Source organism: Equus caballus, chromosome 12 (assembly GCF_041296265.1).
Source record: "Equus caballus isolate H_3958 breed thoroughbred chromosome 12, TB-T2T, whole genome shotgun sequence".
NCBI classification, from domain to species: Eukaryota; Metazoa; Chordata; class Mammalia; order Perissodactyla; family Equidae; genus Equus; species Equus caballus.
In genome coordinates this window covers 12773244-12789449 of record NC_091695.1, presented here as the reverse complement: position 1 = coordinate 12789449, position 16206 = coordinate 12773244, and the positions used below count along the sequence as shown (strand labels likewise).

The window sequence follows — 16206 nt, the reverse complement described above, 5'->3', positions numbered from 1 at the left end:
AACAAATCTTTAATAGCATTTTTGGTCAATATTGCAGGAAGCTGGATAATCAAAGAAATGAGCTTTGTTTTAGATATTTTTTGAGCGTTCATATGACAGTTTTAATGTAGTTCATGTCTAGTAAGGTAATAGCTTTTATTTTACAGCTTGATAGTAGTATTAATACCCGAAGAGAAATCTTCCCCTAGGCAAAGGAAGATGTGACTGGGTTAATCAACAACGAAAAATAAATCACTTCACTGAGTTGTTCGAACAGTTTGTCCCCAAGGCTGACTGTTCAAAATTAAATTCACTGAGGAATCATGCTCTAGAGAACTGAGACCGTCTACATAATCCTTCCAGTGCATTCTGTATTTTCAGAGGCTTCTCCTGGCCAATCACTCTAGGGGAATTAAGTGAAAAAATAGCAATCTAACAGGAAAGAACAAGTCACTTAATAATAGCAAAGACAAAAGATTGCATGAACAAGAACCCTTTATTTTCAATTAATCAGTTTATATTTAAAATTCTCAAATCCAAGAGGGCACTGGAATTAAGTAAAAAGCTTAATTCTTTGTATATGGCAGATACATTTAATGAAAATGGCACAAGATTGTTGCTAATCAATTTACAAAAAGTTTCAATTCAACTCAGACAAGATAACATCCACATAAAATCTTCCAACTCAGAAGTTTTGCACAAAAAAACCCCAATATTTCTTAAAAAAAAATATAGAAACAAGTAATTAGGATGTATAATTTGAAAGAGACTGTTATAAAGTAATATAAGAAAAAAACATAAAAGCTAAGTCCAGAAATATTTGACACTTGATACTCACATATCTTTTATATAACAATGGCAGGTCCTTAAATCTGAATCTCTCTACCCGTGCTCTAAAAACATGTGATCTCTTTATTGAGGTTTATTGATATAGAGGTTGTCTATCTCTTTATTGGTATTTCCATTTTATTGATATGTGGTTTTCTTGACTTTTGTCCTATCTTCTGTTACTCCTTGAGTTTCTTTAAGATTAGCGGTGTTAAAGTTTTTGTCAGTCATTAGGTCTTTTTAAGGACAATTTCTGCTGATTTTTTTTCATTTGAATGGGCCACACTTTCCCATTTATTCATATGCTTTGTGGTTTTATGTTGAAAACTAGACATCTGAATCTAACAATGTGGTAACTCTGGAAAACAGATTCTCCTCCGTTGCCCAGATTTGCTGATTACTCGTTTTCTTTTGGTTTAGTTGCCATTGTTACTGTTTTGTTTTGTTTTTTATTGTTGTAGGCTGTCTCCAGGCCAAGGATCAGCCTGAGGTGTACACTTAAGGTCTTCCCAGGTCTTTTCTGAGCCTCATCCTTCCCCTGGGTATGCATGGTGACTTTCTAATTTCCCTAGTATATGCAGTTACTTTTGAATGTCCTATTCTTTGATATCCTGCTCAAAAAGGAAAAAGAGAAAAATGAAGGAGAGAAAAAGGCATCATCCCCTTTAAACACCATGGAACTCACTTCAACCATAGAAGTAAGAGCTTTTAGCAATGAGAGGAGATGCAACAACAATGGCCACCATCTCTTTGTCTGCACCTTTGTGATCAGAAACAGCAGTGATCAGAGCACAGATCCTGATATCTGGAGGGTAGGTCATTTTTGCCCACTCTGTCTCCCAAAAGCTGTGTGCAGGCTGCTCCAGGAACACAGGCACAGCCGCCTGCCACGGGGCTGAGGAGGGAGAGGATGAGGAGCTGCTACTCTGCCAAGAGCTGAAATTGACCGAAATTAACTGCAATCTACCATCCAAGCTTTGCCCTGGAAGCCGTAAGCCTTCAATAGACTCCAGAGTTCTAGAATATGTTATATCAGACAGATTCTGCCAGTGTAATTATTGTCCAGTTGGGGAGGCAGATTTCTGGTGTGCCCCACTCCACCATCTTCCCAGAATCCTCTGCCCTGGGTTGCTTTTAGGAATGAAGAAAAGCTTCTGGAATTAGACAGTAGCGATAGTTGCAGAACTTTGTCAACACACTAAAAATCACTAAATTATACACTTTAAAATGTTATGATATGCGATTAAATAAAATGTTTGCTTTTATATAGCTCCATTCTCTTTCCCTCTCCTTTGTACTCTTATCATCATACAAAGTACATCTCTATATACCATAAGGGCATTCACATAGGTTTTGACTTGCTTATGCTATTGTCTTTTAAATCACATAATAAAAGAATGGGAAGCAAATATATATATACATATTTATATTGTCTTTTATGTTCGCCTATTTAGTTATTTTTACCAGTGCTCTTCATTTCTTCCTGTGAATTCAAGAGACTATCTAGTGAGCTATCTTCTCAGCCTGAAGGACTGCTTTTACTGTCTGTTTTAGGGCAAATCTACTAGTAATGATTTCTGTCAATTTTCATTTATCTGAGAATATATTTTCTTCATTTCTGAATGATGGTTTTGCATGATGTATAATTCTGGACTGACAGTGTTTTTTTCTTCTTCAGCACATTGAGTATGTTATCCACTGTCTTCAGGTTTCCATGCTTTTTGATGAGATATTGTCTGTAAATCTTATTGAGGACACCTGGTAGGTAGGTAATGAGTTGCCTCTTCTTGCAGTTTTCAAGATTCTCTCTTTTTCTTTGGCCTCCACAGTTTGGTTATGATGTGCTTGGTATAGCTCTTTAAGTTTATCCTAGGTGGCCTTCATCGAGCTTCTTGGATGTGTAGAAAAATGATTTTCATCAAATTTTTTCAGTTTAATCATTATTTTTTCAAATATTCTTTTTACTTGTACCTCCATCTCCTCTTATTTTTGGACTCTCATATGTGTATGTTGGTATTCTTGTGGTTTCTCCACAGGTCTCTGAGACTCAGTTCATTTTTCTGCATCCTTTTTTCTTTCCGTCTCTCAGACTGGATAATCTCAGTGACCTGCCTTTAACCTCATCAATTGTTTATTCTTATATTGAGCCACTTTAATGGATTTTTCCTTTCAATTATTGTACTTTCAACTCTAGAATTTCTTTTGGTTCTTTTTAAAAATTTTCATTCATTGATTGTTATAAATCATTTAGTTGTTGAAGCATTGTTCTATAGTTCTTTCCTTTAGCTCTTTAGAAATGGCTTTTTTAATTCTTTGAATATTTTTCAATAACTAATTTAAAGTCTTTGTGTAGTAAGTCCACCATCGAGGCTGCCTTAGGGACAGTATGTATCTATTGCAGGTTTTTTTTCTTTGTATGAGTCATACATTCCTGTTTCTTTGCTTGTCTTACTTTTTTGATGAAAACTAGAAATTTAAATAATATAATGCGGCAGCTCTGGAAATTATATTTACCCCACCACTACCGCTCAGAATTTCTTGTAGTTCCTGTTTGTTATTGTTGCAACTTGTTCCTTCATTGACTTTCCTGGACTAATTTTAACATCTGAATTCTTTGTCATGAGTTTCCCCTGAAGTCTTTGCTCAGTTTGTTTAGTGGTCAGCTAATTATTGGTTGGCAATTTCCTTAAATGTGTTAAACCATCAGTCTCCCAGGCCTAATGAGGGATTATGTGTGTATATTGGGGCATGTCTTCAATGGTCCAGCAAGAAGTTTACAACTATACTTTACCCTTCACTTCCTTTGTGCAGAGCCTCAAGGTTAGTTGACATTGAAAGGTTAGAGCTTTCTTAGGTAATTCCTGAGAATTCATACAGGCATGGGCATGCACATGGCCTTCTAGAGTCCCAGGGATATATAGGGGCTTTTCAAACTCCTCTATCGATATCTCATTCCACGGATTTTTCTGTTAAGTTTTTGGGTCAGCTTCTTGTTTGTCCCATTTATTATTTTCACCTTGGGAAACTGGGATGTTAGATGTTTTGCATTCGATTTTTCTTAGATAAATGCCTTAGAGAAAATTTCCTGACAGCATGAGCTCTGAGTCAGATTAGATAAAAACAAGCCCGGCAGATGGAGACTATAAGGTGCTGAAAGATAAAACAAATCTCTTGAAGCGAAGTCTGGAGGACTCAACCTGTTCAGCCCCCTCCAATGAATATCAGACTCCTGGTTTTCATGGGTATCATGATTGCAAAAGTTCTAAGGTCCTGGGGAGAGGGGTATGTAATAGGGAGAGTTAAAATGCCACAGAACTCAGTGTTGTTTCCAGCATTCAGCTTTTTTTTTTAAAAAAATAAACAATCCCTAGATTATTGAAAGTCTTTTATTAATTTCCAGATCTCCAAAAAAGTTTATTTTGATGATTTTTACTAGTACTTTCATTTTTTTCATGAAGGAATGAATTTTCATAGACCATCATTCCACCATTCTGGTAGTGCTTCCCTTCACTTTTCAGATTTTGAAAGCAACATATAACACATTGGATATATACATCAGTTTATGGGGTTACCTAAAAAGTTGCAAATTTTGAGTGAGTTTAGAGCAAGAGAAGACTCTACAGAAGATCCTGGTTGTAGTAAAATTTACCCTGAAAAATGAACCTTGTGACATTGAAGATGAATCACACTGGAAATTTTTCAGGTCATAAAGTGATATAATCTGTGTATCTGGTAAACATCCATAGGAGACTCACAGTGTAGACACTTAGGATTTTTAATGACTCATTACACTCTTCCTTTGGCAAAAATTCTCCTGTTGACAAAGCAATTCAAGGCTTGCTAACAGGCTTTGATACAGACAAAATTCAACCACGGGATTCCAAGAGACAATGAGAACAAAAATGTTCATTGTTAAAAAGGTGTTATTTTATCCAACAAATTACTAAAATGTGTATGTATAACTGCTTGCTATTTTAAAAAGAAATGATATATATATATTTATCGGCTCAAACAGGTGCAGAAGGCACAAGTAATTTGCTTTAGCATGGACTCAAATTTCCATAGCCAGTAGGGCACATTGGGAACTTAAAAGTCGCCACTCCATCCTAACAACCAGTAAAAAGGTGAATAAAGTGAAAAATCAACAACTTCTAAGATGATCATTCTGTGAGATTATCATTACCCTGATACCAAAATCAGACCAACATATTAAAAGAAAATAAAACTACAGACCAGTATCTCTCATGAACATAGACACAAAAATCCTCAACAAAATATCAGCAAATCAAATCCAACAATGTATAAAAACAATTATACTTCATGACCAAGTGGGGCTTATCCCAGGTGTGCAAGGCTGGTTCACCATTTGAAATCAATGAATATAATCCATCACATCAACAGGCTCAAGAAGAAAAATCACATGATCATATAAATAGATTCAGAAAAATCATCTGACAAAATTCAACACCCATTCATGATAAAAATTGTTGGGAAATAGGAATAGAAAGGAACGTCTTCAACTTGATAAAGAATATCTGCAAAATACCTTCCAGCTAATATCATATTTAACGTGAGAAACTCACAGCTTACCTGCTAAGATCAGGAACAAGACAAGGATGTCCCCTCCCACCATTGCTTTTCAAATTGTACTGAAAATCATAGCTAATACAATAAGACAAGAAAAGGAAATAAAAGACATGGAGGTAGGAAGGAAGACATAAAACTGTCTGCTCACAGATGGTATGACCATCTATGTAGAAAATCTAACCAAATTGATTTTAAGAAACTCCTGGAACTAATAAGAGATTATAGCCAGGTTCAAGGATACAAGATTAATATATACTAGCAACGAAAAAATGGAATTTGAAATGAAAAGCACATCACTATTTACACTAACACCTCCCCCAAAAATGAAATACTTAAGTATAAATCTAGCAAAATACATATTATAAGACTTATATGAGGAAAATGACAAAATTCTAATGAAGGATATCAAACAGGAAATAGATAAATGGAAAAATATTCCACTTTCATGAATGAGAAATCTCAGTATTGTCAAGGTACCTGTTCTTCCTAACTTGACCATAGATTCAATGCAATCCCCATCAAAATTCCAGCAATTCCTTTTCTGGATATCAACCAAATGATTCTAAAGTTTATATGGAGAAGTGAAAGACTCAGAATAGTCAAATCAATATTGAAGGAGAACAAAGCTGGAGGACTGATACCCTCGACTTCAAAATTTGCTATAAAGCTACAATAAAGAATACAGTCTGGTCGTGATGAAAAAATACATAAATAGATCCACAGAGCAGAAGAGAGAGCCCAGAAACAGACCCTTATAAATATGGTCGACTGATCTTTGACAAAGGAACAGACAGTATAATGGAGCAAAGATAGTTTTTCAACAAATGGTGCTAGAACAACTGGACACACATTCAAAAAAATAAATCTAGACAGAGACCTTATACTCTTCAGAAAAATTAACTCAAAATGGATCATAAAATGCAAAAATATAAAACCATTAGAATATAAGATAGGAGAAAATAGAGATGATCTTTAGTCTGGCAATGACTTTTTAGTTACAACATGGAAAGTGGGATCCACGAATGAAAATAATAATAAACTGGACCTTATGAAAATGTAAAACTTGTGCTTTGTAAAAGTCAATGCAAGAGAATGAGCAGACAAGCTACAGACTGGGAGAAATATTTGCAAGTTATATCTAATAAAGGTCTTTTGCCAAAATATACAAAGAACTCTTAAAATTCAATGATAAGAAAGCGAACAATCATATCAAAAAGTGAGGAAAAGGCTTAACAGACACCTCACCAAAGAAGATATTCAGTATACTTCTGCAGAAGTAAGTATATGGAAAAGTGTTCAACATCCTGTGTCATTAGGCTATTGCAAATTAAATTAACAATGAGATACTACTACACACCTATTAGAATGGCCAAAATACAAAACACAGGCAGCACCAAATGCTGGCAAGAACGTAGAACAAGAACTCTTCATTCATTGTTGGTAGGAATGCAAAATGGTGAAACCACTTTGGAAGACATTTGACAGTTTCTTACAAAACTAAAACATGCTCTTACCATACATTCCTGCAATCATGTTCTTTAGTATTTATCCAAAGAAGTTGAAAACTTTCATCCACAAAGAAGTCTTACATGGATGTTTATAGCAGCCTCATTCATAATTGCCAAACCCTGTCATAGTTTCCCAAACAACCAAGATGTCCTTCAGTAGAAGAATGGATAAATAAACTGGTATATCCAGACAAGAGATTGTTATTCAACAATAAAGAGAAATGAGCTATAAAAACATGAAGACATGGAGGAAACTTACATGCATATTACTTAGTGAAGTAAGCCAATCCGAAAAGACTACATACTGTATTATACTAACTGTATCACATTTTGGAAAAGAGAAAACTATGGAGACAGTAAAAAGATCAGTGTTTGTTACAGGTTAATGGGGAGGGAAGGAAGAACAGGCAGAGCACAGAGGATTTTAAGGACAGTGAAACTACTCTATACAATAGTACAGTGGTGGATTCATGTCATTGTACATTTTTTCAAACTTACAAGAAGTTAAATGTCAAGAGTGAATCCTAATGTAACCTATGGACTCTAGGTGAAATGATGTTATAATGTAGATCCATCAAATGTAACAAATATACCACTGTGTTGTAGGATGTCAATAATAGAGGAGATTTTGCCTATTTTGGGACGGGGGATATATAGGGTCTCTGCATATTCCACTCAATTTTGCTGTGAACTAAAAACTGCTTTAAGAATAAAGTGCTTTGGGGCTAGCCCCGTGGCCGAGTGGTTAAGTTCACGTGCTCTGCAGCAGGTGGCCCAGTGTTTCGTCGGTTCGAATCCTGGGTGTGGACACGGCACCACTCATCTAAGCCACGCTGAGGCGGCGTCCGACATGCCACAACTAGAAGAACCTACAACTAAGAATATACAACTATTTACCGGAGGGCTTTGGGGAGAAAAAGGAAAAAAATAAAATCTTTCATAAAAATAAAAATAAAGTGTTTTTTAAAGATTAAAACTTGGTCGTCTATTTTTAAATTTCCTTATTAACTGCTCCTTTTGCTTCATCACTTCTCTCTCATTCACACCTAGGGTATCAAAAAAGGTCACCTAAGAGAATTAGATTTTTTTTAAAGGCAAAAAAAAATCACTTATGTATATGGATTTACACAGTGCCCTGACTTCAGGAAAAATATTATTATAGCATATGGTCCTACAAGAATGGTCACAAAAGGGAGCAGTGAAAGGAAATAACCCCAGTAAGCATTTTTTAAGGAGGCATATCTGGTTGTAGAATTTGCAAGGAAGAGATGACCTGAGGCATTGATCTACCCAATTCTTGGCTTGGCCAGCTGGTCAGGAACTTAGAAAGAAAAAGATTGAAAGTTTGGTGACAAAAATGTACGGAACATAATAAGGCAGTGAACAGACCTTTTAGAATGAGTGTGATGTGTAAAGACATTTGTTCCACATAAATGCCCACCAGACAATCCAGGAGAAACTCTTGATGGGCAAGTTGACAAGATGACCCATCTATGAATATCAGTCAAGTTCTTTCCAAGCTCTTGTTACCGAAAGTTTGGTCTCTGATCCCGACACCAATCCAAATAACGAGAACAAGAGTCTCAAGTGAAAAAGGAAAGGCTTTACTTTGCCAGGCAGAGGGATAAAAGCAAGAGCTAGTGCCTCAAAAATTGCTCTCTCCCTGTTAAGAAACAGGTAGGGGGTTTTATTTGGGGTTTTAGCTATGGGAGGGGGGCTTTGGCATTCTCGGTCAGCATTTTCCCATCGGCCTATGTCTGGGGCTGCTTCCAGTGGAAGAGACAAAGGAAGGATTTCTCAGAAGAGTGTCCTTGGCTGTTTATCTCCATGGTGGAAGGTAGACTCTGACGTCAGGAAGCTGAGGAGTTGGGCCCGGGAAGCTTCAGTTTCTTGATATTCTCTGGACATTAGTTTCTCTGTAAAAGAACTTCAAGGTCCTGGGATTGGCCACAACTTTACTGGGAGACCAGCATGAGGCCATCTGGACTTTAACAATTTGTAACTTGTATTTGGTTGTAAAGCTCAGGCAGTCAGAGGTTAAAGAAACAAGCATTTACACATGAGAGTAACTAAAGAACCAGGGAACTGCAAATGTGTGTTTTAGTTTTGACTCGTATATGGTGGGTTCACTGTAGGGGAACAAATATCAGGGCTGATATTAACTAAGAGCCAGTAACACTCTCACTGCTTGCTAAATGAATTGATGTAAAAACTGAAACTAATAGCAGTCTAATATTATGCATGGGCTTAAAAATATGGATTTGTCCTCACCAACCTTTTTCTGGCAGCCTCTGAAGCATAATGTCAAACTGGCATCAATAAAGCCCATTGCAGAGAACACGATACAGCACCAGTCAGATATTTGCTATCACATTTATTATATGAGACCAGCTAATCATGAAAGAGGCAAAGCAGTGATTTGTTTTCACAGGAATAGACACATTCTGTTTATAGCACTCCTGTACATGGATTCACAAAACTCTTTTTATTCATTGCCATTAAATCCCACCCAACATTGCCTCTAACCAAGAAGCCCACATCACAGCAAAGCAATGGGCTCGTAGTCATGAACTTCAGCCCCAGAAGTTTGTTCTGAGTATTAGCCAAACTGCTGACTCATTAATTTGAGTGAAAGTACATTTTCAAAGGTAGCTTGTTTTTCACGTTTGAAAAGAAAATACTCTTTCTTCTAAAGTCCTATTTCAATATAAACTGAGAAAAACAAAGTTGCAAGGTGGAACTTAGTTTATTTTTCTTTGTAATAGGACAAATATCTGTGCCTTTTATTCATCCTCCAGAATTTCTCTATTAGATTCATTCTAACCTCAAAGGACAATCGATTCTACTTTAGCGATGCTTTTGTGTAATAAAGACAAGCATCCCTAGAGAATCCATTGAATTCACTAAGTCATTCATTGTGAGAATTTACTGCCTGTTTGTTATTTTAGAGCTAGTAACAAATGTGTTCAGAGTGGGTGACACATTCTTATTCCATCTGAGGTTAATTTTTTACACCAGAGTTTTTCCATGACATTTTTCATCTCCGAATTTCTCAAGGTGTATATTAAAGGATTCAACATGGGAGTGATAATTGTATAAACCACTGTTATGGATTTATCAATGGGAAAGTTGGAAACAGGTCTAACATACATGAAAATACAGGGAACAAAAAAGAGGACAACCACCGTGATGTGGGAACTGCAGGTAGACAGGACTTTGCGCCTCCCTTCCTGACTGTGAGCTTTAAGGGAATTCAGGACGACTCCATAGGAGATTAGCAGAAGGATGAAGATGACCATACAGATTGCTCCACCATTGGCAACCACAGTGAAACCTACAAAGTAGGTGTCAGTGCAGGCAAGTTCCAATAATGGGTACATGTCACAGATGAAGTGGTCAATGACATTGGGGCCACAAAAGGGGAGACTGCACACAAAGAGAAGTTGAACCACAGAGTGCAAAAAACCTCCCACCCAGGCCACCACCACCAGCAGGATGCAAACGTGTTGATTCATGACAGTCAAGTAGTGCAGCGGCTTACAGATGGCCACATAGCGATCATAGGCCATTGCCACCAGAATGAAGACCTCAGCACCTCCAAATAAGTGTTCTAGAAGAGCTGTCCCATGCAACCTGGGAAGGAAATTGTCTTTTTGTCAAAAAGTAAATCTATAATCAATTTGGGTGAAATGACAGTGGAATAAATTGCATCCATGAGTGATAGATAGGCAAGGAAGTAGTACATTGGGGAGTCCAGAGAAGGGCTGGCAAAGACAGTCACCACAATGAGCAGGTTGCCCACCATTGTCACAATGTAGATGAGTAAAAACAGGACAAATAATGCTTTTTGCCCCTCAGGATCCCGAGTGAGGCCCAGGAGGACAAATTCTGTTACATTGTTACTATGTCCCATTTACTCTTCTATAAGGCTTGTCTCAGGGATTAGAGCTCAGAAGAACAGAACCTGAAATGAAATTGTGAACATGACTATGAACACATCCATCATGTTACAGGCACACCTTCACCATTATGTCTTCTATAGTGGTTTATGCGCAATAAACATTTAGTAAATATCTATTGAGTTCTTCTACCAAAGAACCCATTACTTCTTCCTTTGACAATTCTACTTCTCCTCAGACGATTTTGTTGGGACTACCAGAAAGAGGTTCTATCTAAAAGTCTTCGTGGATCTTCTGTGAAGAAGCACAATCAAAGGCCCAACAATTGAATCTTACATTTAATAAAGCTTTATTTAAACTGTGTCAGTTCTTGGCATAAAAGTCAGCAATGATGAACAAGGAAAGGGTTCCTACTCTCTAGAAACTTACTCTCTGCTGGTGATGATAAACTCTAAATAAATTGGCGTGAAGTCAGACCTTTGAGTTGGTAGTGTTTGTGGTGAGCACCGTAACAATATGATCTACGTAACACCAAAAATAATTCCTCTTCTGGACTAACCCACCCAATAGTATGATATTCTGCTATTAGATATTCAATCCTTCATGTTTCAAAGGAGGTACAGTCTTCATTAATCTCTTATTAAATTTAAAGAAACTAGACTTTGAACTGTGTCAAATAACCACAAAATCATTTAAAGTTTTTGCTCCCTATGGCAACTACGTGGTCTGACCCTCTGTCAGCTTCTTAAGCAGTTGTAATTCTCTCCATTTAATCATTGCATATCACACAAATCTTAACACACGGAACACTACCTAAATTTTCACCAAATGTTTTTGAACTGAAATGAAATAGCTCATGACTATCACCAACTATTATGTTAACAGGTAGTATCTTTTTATTCAAAACTCTTGGGATGAGAAAGGTAGTGAGGGAGGAGAAAATAGAGGTAGAGGAAAGAGAGGTCGAAGACACTGGCCAGAGAAGTAGAAGACAATGGGACACAGTTTTATTTACAACGCTTCTTAGGTACTGAGAGAGCTCAAGACAGAACTTCAGTGCTCAGAGTTGAAAAAGCAGCATACTCAAGGGAAAAGTCCAAGTTCAGCGTAAAAAAGGCATGGGTTTGGGTCATTTGCAAAATTTAATTACAAGTCTTCTTAGTTTGCTTATTGGAAAACAAAGGGTTTGAACTAGACATTGTCAGAATCCTTTTCAGTCCAACTATCTATGATACTATTAGTGCAGATCCACCTTATACTATTCTGCAGACAATTTTATTTTCTTTATTTATATTTTTATAGTTAAATAAAATTTTCCATTCTTATCACTATTACTTTAAAAAAGCTAGCCAGCAGTAATGGGATTTGATAATTATGGAGACCAAATATTGACTATAAGTTTCTCATTCAGTGTGTACCCATTTAAGATTCTCTCTCAAAGAGAGAGAGCACAGCACTGTGGGGAGTAATGTGGACTCTGGAGCTGCACGTTTTGTGTTGGAATCTAAGCTTTGACACCTACTATCCAGGTGACCTTGGGCAACTTAATAAACCTCTCTGTGCCTCAGTTTCATCATATTTAGAATGGAGATACCAATTATGTCTACTCTTTTGGATTGTTGCTTCATTACAAGTAAAGTGTCTAGAACAGGGTAAGTGCCTGGCATGTGATAAAGGCTCAACGGATGACAGCTATTATTAATGTTCTTGAGTTCTTCACTATGAACATTGTATCAGAACAAGACATCTGGATCTTTGTCAATTTGATAAGAATTATAGACATACTGCAGGATAAAAAAATATTATATCTATAGTTTATGAATCCCAATTGGGGCATAAGATAAGATGGTATGTCTTAGGAATTATCTATTTTGTTATGTATGAGTAGTAAGATTTACCTATTCATGTAAGTGTTTTGACTAGATGTATTTTAACCAGAAGCAAGCAGAATACCAGAAAAAAAGTAGAAAAGAAAAGAAAAGAAGGATCAAATCAGGAAGTACAAATTATATTTAAGAAACTGATATCCATATGTGATAATAATATTAATGTGATAATTAAGTGAGGTCATAGTCTTTAAAAACATCTTCACAAATACTTCCTTTAGTGAGCAAGTGCTGAAGGCCCCAACTCCTTGAGGCTCCCAGGGGTTCCTCAGGAGGCTTTGTACGAAGCCATACCAAATAAACAGCACATCGTAGTAGAAGGAAATTCTAGAGGTAAAAAAAGCATTGCTCTCTCACTCTACGTCTGATGGTTATGACAAAATGAGAAGACATGACAAATAACAAGAGAGAAGAATTGTATAACTACAAATACAAACCCAAACTTTCAGACTATTCACTGCTCAAAAAAATCACACAATTACTAAACCTCAAATATAGACGAGTTGATTCCCTTCATATGGATTTGGTGGGGGGAGGACTTGTGCAGGAAAGTCTGAGCTTTCTTTAGAAGCCCACTGTGAGGAGCATTCCACAGGGTCACTCACATCACTGCTCGCACTCAATTCAGAAGTTCTGTCATTGCTGAAGCTGTGGATTGATAAAGGCTCACCTGCTGAAGAACATAAGGGTAGGTCATCTATATCCAATTAATTCTTTTCACTCCTTACTTTCTGCAGAATCTAGTGCTCTTACTCTTATTAATCATCAATATAGAATTTCACCAGGATGAATCTTCTATCAGCCAGGTAAATTATTTACATGGGAAAATGAGTTATATAAACTATTCTCCACAGTGTATGACATCAAAATTTGATACCATAAAAACTAAAAGATAGTATTACTAGGCTTTCAAGTTAAACCAGTAACTTAACACTTCTCTATTTTAAGAAGATAATTTATCATAGTTTCTTAAGAATATGTTTTTGAAAGTATACAAATTAAAATCCTAAGGTAGAAAACTACTATAGTACTTTATAACTACAGTTTTATGCCTTGTTAAGTAACAGTAAGCAAGGTCCTTCCCCGAACATGGGTTTATTTATGAATATGTGTAAACATGGTTGCTGTGATAATTTTAAAAGCTTCACACATAACAATTCTTATCAAGCCCCCAGAACAAAACAGCCTCTCATTCCTTTATATTCTAACACACGATATATCATTTTAAATTCTCTAATAAAACTATCTAAAAGTAATTATAAATATAAACATATCACATAAAATATAACAGCCCGTGAACCTAAATTATAGATCCATTAGTGTATGTGTAATCAATTACCTGTTTCTCTTTGTGATTTGGCAAAATGGACAATGAACATCAGTCAGGTTGTAATACCAAAAACAAATACATTTTGTATATTCTGGTTAATTTCTATGTTTTGCTAGCTTACTTTACTAAATTCAGACCTCCTCCAATGAAAATATATGATGTTTAAGGCTTGACTATATTTAAATATATATATAAATTAAATATATGAATTTTCAATGAATATCCCTTGTTGTTTGTTACAAGAACTCACCTCTTGCGTTTTTTTCCTCAGTCTTCAAAATCAGTGCTTCCCTCCTTCACATGAGGTAACTGTATATACCTCATGTATCTATGTGTTACCATAGAATACATAATAATGTATGGCTGATCAGTGGATCTAGAAATAGTTTCAAGTGGCCACATTTTCCATATTTCCATGCAGGCTCCCCATCATCTGAAGCTTTTAGATAAATGTAGGAGTATTCAGTGTGGATGCCTAGAATAGAAAGACACAAATACAACATAAATATTTACTGTGCAAAGATAATTAAACATTCTCACCTGCTGGGAAAATTTCTTCAAAGAAAAACAAAGCTGATATATTCTCATGACTATGTAGAAACTGACCTAATTAGTGGAAATTAACTTGGGCAAGCCCATTATTTGACAAAACAAAAATCCCCCAAATTTAAAAACACTGAAATTGGTTGTTTCTATGTATCTCTTCTCAGTTAATTACCAAAAGGTACTTTACTCTGTTGATTTAGGATGACATTCATGTCTCTGACCATTAATGTATCTCTGTACCTAAGAAGGCAAATGTTGAGATTTGACTTCCTAGAATAGCCAATGACTGAGCACTCCCCCTGATAATAGTAAAGCCCTTTAGCCTTTCAATCATTCAAACAGCTTATCCCTAAGGCGTCTTCCTCCCTAATTAAAAACATGTCTCTACCTCTCTCCAACTTCATCCCAGGAAACTGGGAACTTCCCTAAACTTCTATAAGCAATGAGGGATATCTATGAAAAGGAAAATATAACAAGAAAACACCTACAGGACTAGATACGAGTGGAAAATAGACTCCAACCTGGAAATCACTTGGGCCATTCTATCAGGAAAATCATTCTTCCATTTATTTGTGTGGACACAGCCTGTGGTATTTACATCATTACTGTTTTAAATGAGAGCTAATGTAAGGTCATTATAGATTAGTTTGTTAGAATATTTGGAACAAAAGCAAATAAAGCAACCTCTTCTGGACAATTTTCTCCCCTAGAACAATACCTAGAGAAAAAAAAGATTTGGCTCTTGCCAAGAAAGAGTAGCGAACAGCCAAATATGTGAAAAGCCAGCAGTTTGAAAAGAAAAAACTGTTAAACAAAGTAATAAATTCTGATCTTCATATTAGGAAATATTTAGGTAAGGCAAATAATATTTCAGCCAAAATGAAAGGAAAACCAGTTTCAGTCTTCTTTATCCATTCATATCCCCAACAAAGGAGGTCCTTACTCTAGCTGTTAGAGCCTTTGCTCAAGAGACCCTGAGGCTCAGAGGCAGAAAGCCTTGAGACTGGAAAGTAATTCAAGTTGATGTTTCAGTTCTTCAAAAGACAAGTAATCACAGATCTGTAGTTCTGGTTTGGAGTGGATATTGTTGATCAAGGCCTGAATCCATGTCAGGTGGAATCATAATGATTTTCAGTCCATCAGTTCAGTACCTTAATTTTAGTCCAATATCAATGGGGTAACACTTTGTCAAGAAAGATATTATTTTCCAGCAAGAGCCTGCCTGTACCTCAAATCTCTGACAGCTTCCATTGTTGTTTGTCTTAACATGACTTACTATGCGCTCCACTGAGCATGTTCATCTCCACTGTATTTAGTTTAATATTGCATTTTCCAGGTCATAAGGGTCTTAGGTAAAGAGTCATTAAATACATATATGAACCAACTGAAGATCGTTATTATGTGCTAAGCCACACCAAAAGTTGGAGGTTTTCAGCTTACCTAACAAATGGAGGAAATCCAACAACTACAAATGTTACATGTGTTAATTCTAAGATTTAAAGAGTACATGTAAGCACTGTTCCTCTCTTACCGGTGAATGGCAAAACACATAGAAGTTATCCTTAATTTAGGAGAACCATCTGATATGATCAAGCTTACGGTGAACTAAATTGCAACTCGGAGCTGGAGAACTAATATATGCA

General features: G+C 36.2%; 1 pseudogene; it reads right to left on the bottom strand.

The window, feature by feature from the left end:
• Positions 1–9629: 9629 nt before the first annotated feature.
• LOC138916584 (olfactory receptor 4A5-like) lies at positions 9630–10953 on the bottom strand (annotated as a pseudogene).
• Positions 10954–16206: the final 5253 nt, after the last annotated feature.